The sequence below is a fragment of the Trachypithecus francoisi genome, unplaced genomic scaffold, assembly GCF_009764315.1.
Source record: "Trachypithecus francoisi isolate TF-2019V2 unplaced genomic scaffold, Tfra_2.0 Lachesis_group5, whole genome shotgun sequence".
NCBI lineage: Eukaryota > Metazoa > Chordata > Mammalia > Primates > Cercopithecidae > Trachypithecus > Trachypithecus francoisi.
In genome coordinates this window covers 66,403,281-66,416,306 of record NW_022681470.1, presented here as the reverse complement: position 1 = coordinate 66,416,306, position 13,026 = coordinate 66,403,281, and the positions used below count along the sequence as shown (strand labels likewise).

The window sequence follows — 13,026 nt, the reverse complement described above, 5'->3', positions numbered from 1 at the left end:
CCGTGGCTGCCTCACAGCGTTTTGGAAGCAGTAGGCCAGAGATCACCAGGAAACAATGGTGCCTGGGTTCGCTGCCACAAGCAAGGTGTGATGAGTCAGAATGAAGCAACAGTTACACACACCAACAGGTCTAGTTGGCAACAGGTAAAGATATTACCTCAGTGAAAAACCAGAGCTGAAAACAGGTAAGGTCTAACTGTGCCAGAGATCTGCTGTGCTCCTTCTTTTTTAAATGGCTATGATGACAGTGGGGGTGGGGAGCAGGGGGTTGGGAGGTATACAATACATGCATTTAAGTTTCCAGCCACTAAGTAAACAGATCTTGTTCCTAAAGGATACTCTTTCCATGGGCCATACTGTTTTGAATTCCTTCCTTTAATAAGTCTTCTCATGGGGTCACTTGGAGAGGACTGGAAGATGGAGACTCTTGGGATCCATCAGGAGATAGCTTATCCCACAACCCAGGCCTAATGCAAACAGGTAAAGTTTCTGCCCTGCTGGGAAGGATAACTATGACCAGATTAAAGGGGCCCTTAAAAGAAATTCCTTCTTGTATTGGACCTGGAATCATAAAACTAGGAGGTGGAAGTGACTTTTGTCATTTTACAGGTCAGGAAACTGATTAAATAGGGAAATGATTTGCCCATGGTGGGAAGTAAATTCAACATAGAACCAGGATAAAACCCATCTCTTGACTCCAAACCCAGTGCCTTGGTCTGCTTTCCTTGTTGCTCTCTGCCCGTTGTCACAAAGTTTCAAATACTATTTATTTAATTATCTTTTCAATGAGTATTGCTAATTACTTTTTTTTTTAACTAAAAAAAGACAGTTAAAGGATTATATCTTATTGGGTATTTGTAGGCTTGTCGCCTATTACATTGTCTAATACAGAATTGATACTAAACGTTTCAATTGAATTGATACTGACGTTTTTACGTCCCTACAATATTTCTACCCATGAATCTGCACATAGAGATCCCATTGGGAGCTGAGCCTTGGTGGATCATTTTGATTTAGGTGGGACCTTATGTCTAACAAATCTTTCTGTCCATTATCTTGCCCAGCCCCCATTCGAATATAGCTATATTTTCAGGGTTATTTTTGCATTCATAATTCTTGACAAGAAAATCCTCCCATCTAATCTTTGCTTGATTTCTTTGTTTCAGGAGATTATCTAGCATGTCTAATAGAGCAACAAGTCATGTCCTGTGGCTCCAGGCCTGGTATTCCATAGCATACCAAAATCAACCACAAGCCTTTGCCTCCAACCTCACCCATATCAAGGGCAGAGATGAGGCTGACCCCTAGGGAGGTGGAATTTATAACCAAATGATCATGCTCTTTCTGGGTTTCTGCAGGGTTCCCCAGAAAGGTAGCATTCTTGGGTTATGGGGTACAGAGAACTCTGAGATTAATTTTCAGTGATGCAAAGCCAGTGTAGAACTACGAAAAAATTGCTCACCTGAGGGTTACTGGAATATTGGTAAAATATTACTTCTTGCTGAAGAAGCACAGGGAACTTCACCCAAAATATGGCTCTCTGGTATAATGGGTATTTTAAATTAAAGGTCTTTTGAGATCAACAGATGCTGGAGGAGACTTTTACCCTATCTACGTAAAGACCAGACGGACCCACTAAGGAGAACAATTGTTTTACCCTCTCTACTCGCTTCTGTCTCTCAGTCCTTTACTTCTGCCATAGAGAAGGATGAAGCTGTTCTCTGAAATTCCCTTATCTGCCTAAGATCTATACCTACCAAAGACGAAAACAATTACTTCTGATCCCTCCTCTGAATTTTCATTAACTGAACTCATGTCGCAGGAAGAAAGACAGAAGTCTGTCAACCAACATGGGCAGACTTTTGTCACAAACTACTCTCTGCTCTGTGGGCCCAACAGACTTTCTCCCAGGCCATTGTATATTCTTCACAGCTGTTGAATTGCCCTGAAAATTATTTACTAATCCCCCTAAAATCATCCACAATGTCCCCGTCCCATTCCCTCAAGAAGCAGGTGTACAAACATCTGTATCCCATTGGGATACTGGGAACTCACCCTGTGATTCTCGCATGAATGTGAACAAATATCCATGCCTTTTCTCTTATTAATCTGTCTTTCATGAGTTGATTTTTCAGTGAAACTTCCAGTGGCGAAGGGAAAACTACATAGCTATTTAATTTACTCACCTGGGATAGAAAAGAAAATCCTAGCAGATGATTTAGGTCAGTGGTATCCAAACTTTTTAGTCAGGAGAGCACATTTTAATCTGAAAACAAGTATAGTCCTGTAGATAAAAATACATTTAGGAATGCATTGGTAGAGCAAATGCTTAATAGCAGACAGAGACTACTACCTTTAAAGGAATTTGAGTTCCATTAATCATAACCTTATCTATGTAATATTCCAAATCTGAGTTATTGCTTTCACTCTGTGTTTCTGCAGCTCTCTCTGCCTGTTTTACCACTGGACTGGAACCTCCATGAAGGCAGAGCAGTTTGACTTATTCCCTATTATATGCTCGGCACCTACCACAGTTTTTGGCACAAAGCAGTACTTTATGTGTATTTGTAGAATGAATGAATAAAACCATTAGAAGTATTAGAATATATGTGTGTGAATCATGCTATTTCATCAACCTATAAGCACTGATTCATGCAAATACAGTGCTCCCATAGGATCGCAGGGTCCACAGATTAGAAACCACGCATTTAGATTTATATCCTTGTCCCAATATTTTGTTCCATTTTCCTCATAGGGAGCTTATGGGTCAGTAGATCACAGACATTGGTCTCTGGATTTACAGACAATGACTAAAGGCAGGAACTCGAACCAGATGATCTCCCAAGGTTCTTTCCAAAATGAACAGTCCACGAAGAGGACACAGTGCCTCTTAACCTTAAAGAAGGCTGAACCTTCCTGACATCCATGGGGACAGGGATGTTGATGACAGGTTCTCTCAAGAGCCTGCTTCTAACGTTTGCAGGAGCAATAAGTAAGCTAATCTCTGGCAGCCTCTAGGCGGTCTAGTTGCTATTTCGACCCCAAATGGACCTGCAAAGGTACTTTGCCTATTTCCTCTGTCAACCTATTTGTGCAGAGTGTTGATAACTGAAGTGACACACAGTAAATACTCTTTGTCTTGCAAGACATTTGCTGGCAGTGGAGATAAGGAGGGAAATGCAGGAGTCGAAAGAAAGAATGCTTAGCTTAAACTGTGTGCATGTATATGTGCCTCTCAGTGTGTGTGTTCACGTTTAAATGATGACCTCTCTCTTCCCTCTTCTCGCAACAGCTCCTTCTCTTGATTCTCCTGCGCTTGAATTTCTGCACTCTTCAAAGATAGAATGGCATTCCAGGTGTGAACAAATCAGGGAGGTTTCCTGTTTAAGATTCAGAAATTCATAGCCCTGAGGAAGTGAGTAAAAGAGAAGAGGAGAGAGAAAGAGAGATGAAAAACAGAATCTCTGCCACCTGCTATTTAGTGATTAGCTTCCAGATAAGGAAGGCAAAGATGCATTCCAGGAGCTCGGGACTTGCCCAGACAGAACTCAGAGCAAAGGAGGGCTTGCAGAAAGGTGAAGCCAGAAATTACAGGAGGTGGCTGGGCTACCGAAAGTACCATCTATAAATTTTCTTTCCAAGCTCCTCCATTTCATGAAGCTCTTAAAATTGTCAGTTCCTCGCTTCACTCTCTTATTGATCCTGCCTCACCTGGTTTGGGGTATGTAAAAGATTCTTATAAAGACTAGCTCTTCCACTAGCCATGTAACCCTGGGCAAACCACTTACCTTCTTAGATACAGGCCTAGTGGCTGCTATCTCATGTGTTTAAATAGCTTCATCCAAATCCGTATGAAAAGAAGCCAACAACATCAACACACATACAAACAAAAAAATAGCATAATTCTGGGAAGAAGCCCTGATGTGAGTTTGCAGGTGAGCAGCCTCTGCTCTAGTTCTTACTTGCATACATGCCAGGCCGTTTGACTCACCCACAACGAAAAGCAAGTGCTTATTCATGCTTATTCATTCACTTACAGAGGAGCAGGCTGCTCAATTTTGGTGTTTTCCCTTCTCAGTGGAAAGGAGTGAAAATAATTTCTGCACAGCCTCTCCTTCTGTTAAATATGTTACCGGAAAGGAGTCACGATCCAGACCCCAAGAGAGGGTTCTTGGATTTTGTGCAAGAAAAAATTCAGAGTGAGTCCACAGTGCAAAGTGAAAGCATGTTTATTAAGAAAGTAAAGAAATAAAGAATGGCTCCTCCATAAAGAGAGAAGCCCTGAGGGCTGTTGGTTGCCCATTTTTATGGTTATTTCTTGATGATATGCTAAACAAGGGGTGGATTATTCTTGCCTCCCCTTTTTAGACCATATAGGGTAATATAGGGTAACTTCTTGACATTGCCATGACATTTGTAAACTGTCATGGTGTTGGTGGGAGTGGAGCAGTGAGCATGACTACAGGTCACTCTCATGGCCATCTTGGTTTTTGGCTGACTCCTTTACTGCAACCTGCAACCTGTTTTATCTGTAAGGTCTTGATGAACTGTATCTTGTGCCGACCTCCTATCTCATCCTGTGACTTAGATACCTCAACCTGTCTGGGAATAGAGCCAGCAGGTTTCAGCCTTATTTTACCCAGCTCCTATTCAAGATGGAGTTGCTCTGGTTCACACACCTCTGACACTTCTGCATGTGGCACCTGTGGCTGCAAACATAACCCCAGATTCTGAGCAGAGGGGCAGGAGGCTGTGTACTTTTCAGGATTGTATGGCCTCTTCCCTCGTTAGCCTTTCTTGCTGTCTTTGTTCTTACGACTGAAAATGTCTTGTCCTTGACAACCACGATGTGTTCAATTTTTCAACACCATGAGGTCAGCACATTGCCTTCTAGCCTCTAGAGCAGGTAAAAGCCTTGACAGATACAAGATCAAATTACTAATTCACTCTGATTATCATTTTGCATTGTCGCCTATAAAAAAATCAGTGTGGAGCCATGAACAGTTATGCTAGGGTAGAAAATAAATACCCTGCTGATTAAAAACTGGAAGTCACTAGCTTTGAAATTTCTCCAAAAATAGAGACCCAGATGTCATGTAAACTGCAATCAAAATGGGCTGTAAAACTCAAACTGTAGACATTGCCTTGTAAAGCGTTCACAGATGTAGCAGCAGAAGAAATTCTCGCAGCTTAGAAAAGCAAGACTTCTGCTTTTTTTTTTCTTTCTGTCTCTCTTTTTGTTTTTGAGGGGGATGGTAGACAAGATGAACACCAAACTGTTCATTTCAATATGCAATTTGCCTCAAAGAATTCTGACTTAATATATTTTCTCACCAACCTAAATCCAATTCAAAAAACATTTATTGAAACCCGAACAATCTACTTTTGGTTGACAAGTGCTAATAGGTGCAATGTTACCCCTGTCAACTTATAAGATCACCTACTGAGCTTGGAGTCAAACAGGAAAAAGGAAATTGAACTGGAGTTTGAATGTGTATCTTCTAAATTCTCAGCCATAGCTGAATGTGTATCGTGCTCAATGAGAAACAAATTGCATTGCTGGTTTTTCTTTATTTAAAAAAAAAAAAAAAACTAAAATTAAAGCTGGAGCATGTTCACATCTTAATGTTGGATCTACTTCTAATGCAGATGAGATATATCTGTATGAAAAAACAAATGAGGCTGGGTTCCGTGGCTCAGGCCTATACTCCCAGCACTTCGGGAGGCTGAGGTGGGTGGATTACTTGAGGTCAGGAGTTTGAGACCAGTCTGAGCAACATGGAGAAACCCCGCCTCTACTAAAAATACAAAATTAGCCAGACATGGTTGCATGCTCCTGTAATCCCATCTACTCGGGAGGCTGAGGCAGGAGAATCGCTTGAACCCGGGAGGCAGAGGTTGCAGTGAGCTGAGACTGTGCCATTGCACTCTAGCCTGGGCAACAAGAGTGAAACTCTGCCTCAAAAAGAAAATTAAAAAAAGAGAAAAAAGAAAAAGAAAAAACAAATGACACCAGAGAATCTTTTTCAACACCTCTTTGCTTCTTGGATTAACCATGTATTTCCAATGAAAAATAACAAATAAAACTGGTTTTTGACCCTGTTTTATATTTCTACGGAGACCAGCCCTCTACTGTCTTGAGTTCCACAGATAGGTGGATTTCTCTGAGAAACTTAACAACACCATGTCATTTTTAGTTTAAGAGCTTTTGTCAGGAGTATCTAATAGGTAGCAGGCAATAGCAGAGTGTGAGTGAGTGTATATGGGTGTGTACACTCCCTTATGTGCACGTGTATATTATCAAAGATCATGTACCACTACTGGACCAAAATTCAACACCGCCTTTTGGATAAATCAGACAATGTAGCCAAATGGTTAGTCCAATATTATCTCCTTTCACTCTTGCTTTGTAGTTAACTAGGAGAATGTGGCCATTAATTGTTAACATTCTAGACCTCATTGGCCATCAGAGTTCATATCAAAGATCATCTCCTTCCTTCCTCTCTGTGCAGACAACTTCTGCTGTATCTGTAAGGCACAACCAGAGGTCAATTGCTTTTCAGTTCACTCACTCATTCTCATATACAGTAAGAAATAATGAAGTACCAACCCTGTACCAGGCAGTCCTCTAGGAGCCCGAGATACTACAGAGAATAAGACAGAGAGGCTCCTAACCTCATGGGGCTTACATTCTGGTGTGAGAAGACAAACAATAAACAAAATAATCGCAAATAGGTCTTACACCTTAGGTCTCAGTAACTACCATGGAAATTGAAAAAACAAAGTGACATGATAATCAATGGATGTGCATATGTGGGGAGCTCTTTGGGTGGGGATATCAGAGAAGCACTCTCAGAGAAGGTGATGTGTGAAGACAGCCAGGCAGTAAGGGTGGGGTGACATGCACACTGTTGCACCCAGAAAAAACAGTAAAGGGCTAGCAGCTCTCAAGGTCAAGTTTTGCATACTCAAGTGAGCTGGCCCCACACCACATTCCTACAGAGGAGATTTTCTTTTCTTGACTCATTTGTAAACCAAGTGGGAAGTTGCACTCTGAAAGGGATGAATGTGAGGATCCGAAGCACTTTATTAAGGAAAACTAAACGTTGCTCTTAGATATGAGGAATTTGCTGGAGAAGTTGAAAAACTTAAGGGCTCTGGTCCCATCTTTGCCAATAGCAGGTAATGTACCACTGGGAAGCCCCTTCTCCTCTCTGACTTCAGTTTCCTCTTGAAATGAGTATGTTGGATATCTAATTCTCTTCCAGTGCAAAAAATCTCTGAGCTTTCTAAAAACAGAAGCTAGAGCTGCATATTCCTGCTTGAGAACACACTGTTAACATGGACTCACTCACTAGGACGTTCAAAGCCATCCTGTGCATAAAAACAGCATATGCACTGGAGTGACACTTGATCAACTTCTCCTAGAGTCCAAAGGAGCCATGTTCAGACACTTGATCTCTTTTAACCTCCTCAATTTGGTCTGTGCTATGACTTTAGTCAGTCGGGAGCGCTTTCAACAGGCAACCAATGGAGAGTTTCATGGATAGGCCAGCTCTCCCAGTGCACACCAAAATGAGGCATCTTGTCCATATGCAACTATGTGAGAAGTGGCAGGTCTGAGGGCAGAGATAGATCAGACAGGGGTCCCAGGGTCTCAACCTTCAATAGTGGAAGAGCCCTCCTAACAAAAGTCTGTGGTTAAAGACAGCCCTTTACTATGATCCCCTGGCTTCCTGGCATGAAAGCAGCTTTCTTTGAATCCTGCATAATGGGCAGATAATCTCACAGCCATTTCCTCCTCTGTTGGGTCTGTTGCATGATGTTCTATCAGTACAGAGAGACATTCCAAAGCTCAGAAAAGGTATAGGACAAAGGGCTGTCATTTGTATATGTATTTTGAGCATCTTTGCTAGGTGGAAGAGGGATCTAGAGAGACACACAGTGAATCAGAAATAGTCCTTGATCTCAAAGACATCCCCCCAGCCTAGATTCACATGCAGATACCTACCATTAACACAAGTCAGAGAGAGAGAGGAGGAGTGGACACAATGACAAGGGTGATGGTGGTGAATGAATTGACATTTGGAATTGGTCCTTGGGAATGATTGGGACTTCACAGGTCAGAGGCAGAGAATGAATATTCCTGCTAAGGGAACAGAATGAGTGAAAGCCGGGCACAGCATAGAGCTTCCGGGAAGAACATCAATTTATACAGACTCCAAGAGGAGAGATCCTCAGAGGTTTAAATCTAACCCCTAAGTGCATGACACAAAGGAAGCCAGAGCCCTTTGAAATGCAGCTACTTTTGTCCCTGGTGTCCCTGGAGTTTCCAGATTTTATTCCAGGAGAATCATAGCACCTTCCTCCCTTCTGCATCCCCAACCACGCATACAAGGAACCTACAAGGAGGGCAGGGCTATGGCTTTCAGTCACCAAACTTGCCTCATTTCTGATCAGGGAAATATATATATATATTTGAGATGGAGTCTCACTCTGCAGCCCAGGCTGGAGTACAGTGGCACGATCTCAGCTCACTTGCAACCTCTGCCTCTCAGGTTCAAGAGGTTTTCCCACCTCAGCCCCCTGAGTAGCTGGGATTATAGGCATGCACCACTACGCTCGGCTAATTTTTGTATTTTTAGTAGAGATGGAGTTTCACCATGTTGGCCAGGCAGGTCTTGAACTCCTGGCCTCAAGTAATCTGCCCGCCTCAGACTTCCAAAGAGCTGAGATGACAGGCATGAACCACCGCAACTGGTCAGGGAAATATTTTAAAATTGTATCCATTTTGGAGTTCTGATCGTTGTTTCAGAGTTGGAAATCAACTTTAGTCTCAGGATTCTTTATTGTTCCTCTGCTGCAATTTCTTTTCTGTTATTTTTTCCTTTTTGAAGGCAGGGTCTCACTCTGTCACTGAAGCTGGAGTGCAGTGGTGCTATCATAACTCACTGTCATCTCGAACTCCTGGGCTCAGGTGATCCTCCCTCCTCATCCTCCCAAGTAGCTGGGATTATAGGCACATGACACCATGTCCAGCTAGTTTTAAAATTTTTTGTAGAGACTAGCCCTCACTCTGTTGGTTAGGCTGGTGTTGAACTCCTGGCCTCAAGTGATTCTCCCACCTGGGCCTCCTAAAGTGCTGGGATTACAGACTTGCGCCGCGGGGATTTCTAAATGCCATTTCAACTTTTCTTTCCTCCATCCAGCCATGCTTCTTTGTTGCAGACACAAGTATTTGGAAACTTCCTTTATCCTGTCTCATTTTTGTACCTGGGGCTTCTACAAAGACTGTCAGAGGTCTCGTCACTCTTTATCATCCAGATGTCTCCAAGAAACAAAGCCACACACTTGCCAACAACCATCCTGATCTGATCCTTTGCATATCAGGAAGGCTTTGTCCCAACTGAATTCTACCTTGTCATTCCCATGAATACATTTTTTTCATCTTAGCTCTGTGCCAACCAATTGTTCATATTTACTCTCAATATGTATTTGATGATCACATGGAATTTCACTGCCTAGTTATGTTCTGGTCTACTTAATTTGTCATCTCTATATTCCTTCTCTTGACAGTGGCAGTGTTGCCAGGTAAACAAAGTTCTCTTTTGTTATCACACTTGTGGCCAAATAGTAGCAATAATGGTAATAAGAAATAAGTTGTATCAGGTAAGGTGTTTTATTTTTTTGTTTTTGTTTTTGTTATTATTTATTTATTTATTGTTTTTGAGACAGGGTCTCATTCTGGAGTACAGTAGCATGATCATAGCTCATTGTAGTCTCAGACTCCTAGGTTCAGTGATAACCCCACCTCAACCTCCTGAGTAGCTAGGATTATAGGCGTGTGCCACCAAACCCAACTATTATTATTATTATTATTATTATCATTTTGTATAGAGAAGGGTCTCTCTCTGCTGCCCAGGCTGATCTCAAACTCCTGACCTCAAGCAATCCTCCTGTCTCGGCCTCCCAAAGTGCTGGAATGACAGCCATAAGCCATGGTACCCAGCCTCTTATAGGGCTTTAATAGAGGACCATCACTTCCTTAATACTCAAGCCAACCTGTGAAGCAAATTATCCCATTTTACAAATGAAAAAAACTGAGGCTTAGAGAGATGAAGTGACTTGTTTAAGGTCACTCTAGTAGTAACAGACAGGCAGGGCTCAAACTCTGGACTATTAGATAGAGCTGGTGGATATGAAGTATGCTTTGAATTCTGTGCTGGTCCCCCTGTGCTTCCCAGAGATGCTCTAAACTGGAGGCTCAAACACCAGCGGATTTTAGAATTACCTGGGGTCCTTTTTAAAATGCAGAATCTTCCCACCCCATACCCAGGACAATCTGATTTTGATGTAATAGGGCCCTAAAGTTTGCATCATTTACCCAGACCCTTGATTTTATTAATGCAGGAGCTTGTGATGCGAAATTGACAAGCAAAATGGAGAAGCCTAAGAATACCTTATTTGTATTTACTGTTCATTGTATGTAACTGTGAGTTCATTCAGGGAAGGATAGTTTGTATTCTGCTTTAGTTCTTATAAAATATCACTATAATCTTATTTTAAATGACTGCATTTCTGGAAGAGACCATTTTATCCCAAAGAGAATTTCGTTTCTGATCATTTCAGATGGATCTTTTATTTTAATTCTCCCTTCTTCTCTTCTTTTGATATGACATCATAATCCTCTTCACATCTAGCTTTTGTGTTTTATTGGTGTTTTTTTATGGAATATTGCCAGGCTTAGCATTAATGATGGAGATTTCAGAATTATATTCTAAATGAGAGTAAAATTCAAATAAGGTTTCAAATGGAAAATATGTCTATAAGTATATGAAAATATCTCCTTTTTTATGCAGCTTTTCTTTCTTTTTATTTTTTTCTTTTTTCAGAAGGAAATGCTGGTTTAGGTAGGTATGTTAGGGGGTGAATTTTACTGTTATACATACCATCTTAAGAAATATTCAGATAAATCCTGCTTGTCAGAACTCCAAAGAGGTCAGAGCACTGGATAAAAAATGAGACCAGCTTTGATTTCCTTATGTAAATGTTTTCTCTAGATGTATCTATTACGACAAATGTAATGGTTCTAATAACCACTCCAGACCCATCTAATTCAATTTAATTCCCCATGATCAAAAAATGCAAAACAACTATTTGAAAGACAGAGATTAGCTCTCTTTCTACTACTAAAGGAAATGAGAAAGGTATTAAAGAGATGGAATCTCAGACAGAGCTTCAATATTGATCTCATCTCCCTTAAGTTTGATCTTATGTAAAGTAAGTATACTGAGTGAGGTTTGGTGTAAACTTTCTTTTGTAAGGTCTAAAGAAACTGGAGCAAGCCATCCATATTCATCCCCTCTTTAGCAAGCATATTCCTTCCTACCACTTTCAAATATTTGGATCAATGCAAAGATTTAAGATCAATTTTCTTCCAGATTGCAGATCATTGCCTCATAGCCACATTATCTCACAAGCTGTGTGGTTTACATTCTTGCACACTGAGCTGTCATATTTCACATAAATACCTTCTTTCCATGGGACAAAATATAAACTGTCTCTTTCTACCTAACCCTGTCTTGAGTAACAAAAGAAGCTGAGTTTTGGAAAATGAATTTCAAGCCCAGTCCAGTGGAAAATGTCCTTTGGTCATGTACACTCCTGCACTTGCTGGTACTCTCCTTTCATCCCTTGCCTGGCCCTTAATCCACATTGCATCCTTTATGGGATACTTTTCATCCATCCCTTTCACTTGTTGACTCTGTCCATCCTCGGTGAGCTGGTATAGGAGCTTGTGTATTTGCATTTCCTTTGGGAGCAGCATTCTTTAAGGAGAGCAGGAAATTCAGTGTCAGTTAAAGAATGCTTTTGGTGTGCAGAAACTCTTCTGAGCTCTGGGAGCACACAGAAGAATGAGATGGGTTCTCCTTCTCTTTAAAATGATTGCCTCTAGTTAGAGGCAATGGGCCTAACAAGAACAATAGCTCTGGTGCATCAAGTATTTGTTTCGTGCCACCTTCCCAAACGCAATTAGTTTTCATCTTCACAATAGTCCTGTGAGTTAGATGCTGTTTTTCCCATTTTTCAGATGAGAAGATTTGGGCTCCCAGTTGCCCCGGCCCTCAGTGGGTATGTGTCAAAGCCAACATTTGAATCCTGGTCAGTCTGACATCAACACCTCTTCACTATATGATACGCTGGTTGAAAATATAAATAATAATCGATGACTGAGGCACAGAAAAGATCAACAGAAAAAGAAATTCATCTCCCGGGTCAGAAGGATTAAAGTAGAAGCTGGAAGGCTTTACCCATTCCGGTGTGGCAGTGCCTCCTCTTTTAATGACTTCCCTTGCAGGCAAAATTCTCCGGAAGAATGCTGTTGACATCCTTCAATGCATCATAAATAATGTCACAGGTGCTCAACTACCAGACTCAGTCACACTCCTCTGGAAGCTTTGCAAAAGTCTTCGAACTTAACCCCCTCTCAACCAACGATTCTTCTCATTCTTTGCTCCCCACTATGAGCTCAGTATCATTTGCTCATAGTTTCTAGGTGCTTTGTAAGTGCTCTTAAATTTTTTTTTGGCTTTTTGTTTTTTTGAGATGGAGTCTCTCTCTGTTGCCCAGGCTGGAAGTTCGGTGGCATGATCTCGGCTCACTGCAACCTCTGCCTCCCAGGTTCAAGTGATTCTCTTACCTCAGCCTCCTGAGTAGCTGGGATTACAGGCACGTGCCATCATGCCTGGCTAAATTTTGTATTTTTAGAAAACATGGGGTTTCACTATGTTGGCCAGGCTGGTCTCAAATCCCTGACTTCAAGTAATCCACCCGCTTCATCCTCCCAAAGTTCTGGGATTACAGGCGTGAGCCACCGTGCCCAGCCAAATATTTCTAAAGCAATTATTAGTTCAAATGAGTGCTACCCGCACAGATTCAGGATCTGCTGCTTCTGTGTTGTTACTGTCTAACAATTCTGCAAACTTTTTGCTTGCCTTTTTGTTTTTTGTTGGGAAAGAAAGGTCA

At 41.5% G+C, this 13,026-nt stretch overlaps 1 long non-coding RNA gene across 1 annotated transcript in view; it reads left to right on the top strand.

Moving 5' to 3' along the window:
• Window positions 1–344: 344 nt before the first annotated feature.
• Window positions 345–13,026, top strand: part of LOC117075188 — a 34,530-nt gene continuing 21,848 nt past the window's right edge. Inside the window, exon 1 of the long non-coding RNA XR_004433875.1 lies at window positions 345–480. This is a non-coding gene — a long non-coding RNA (uncharacterized LOC117075188). The remainder of the gene's footprint in view (window positions 481–13,026) is intronic.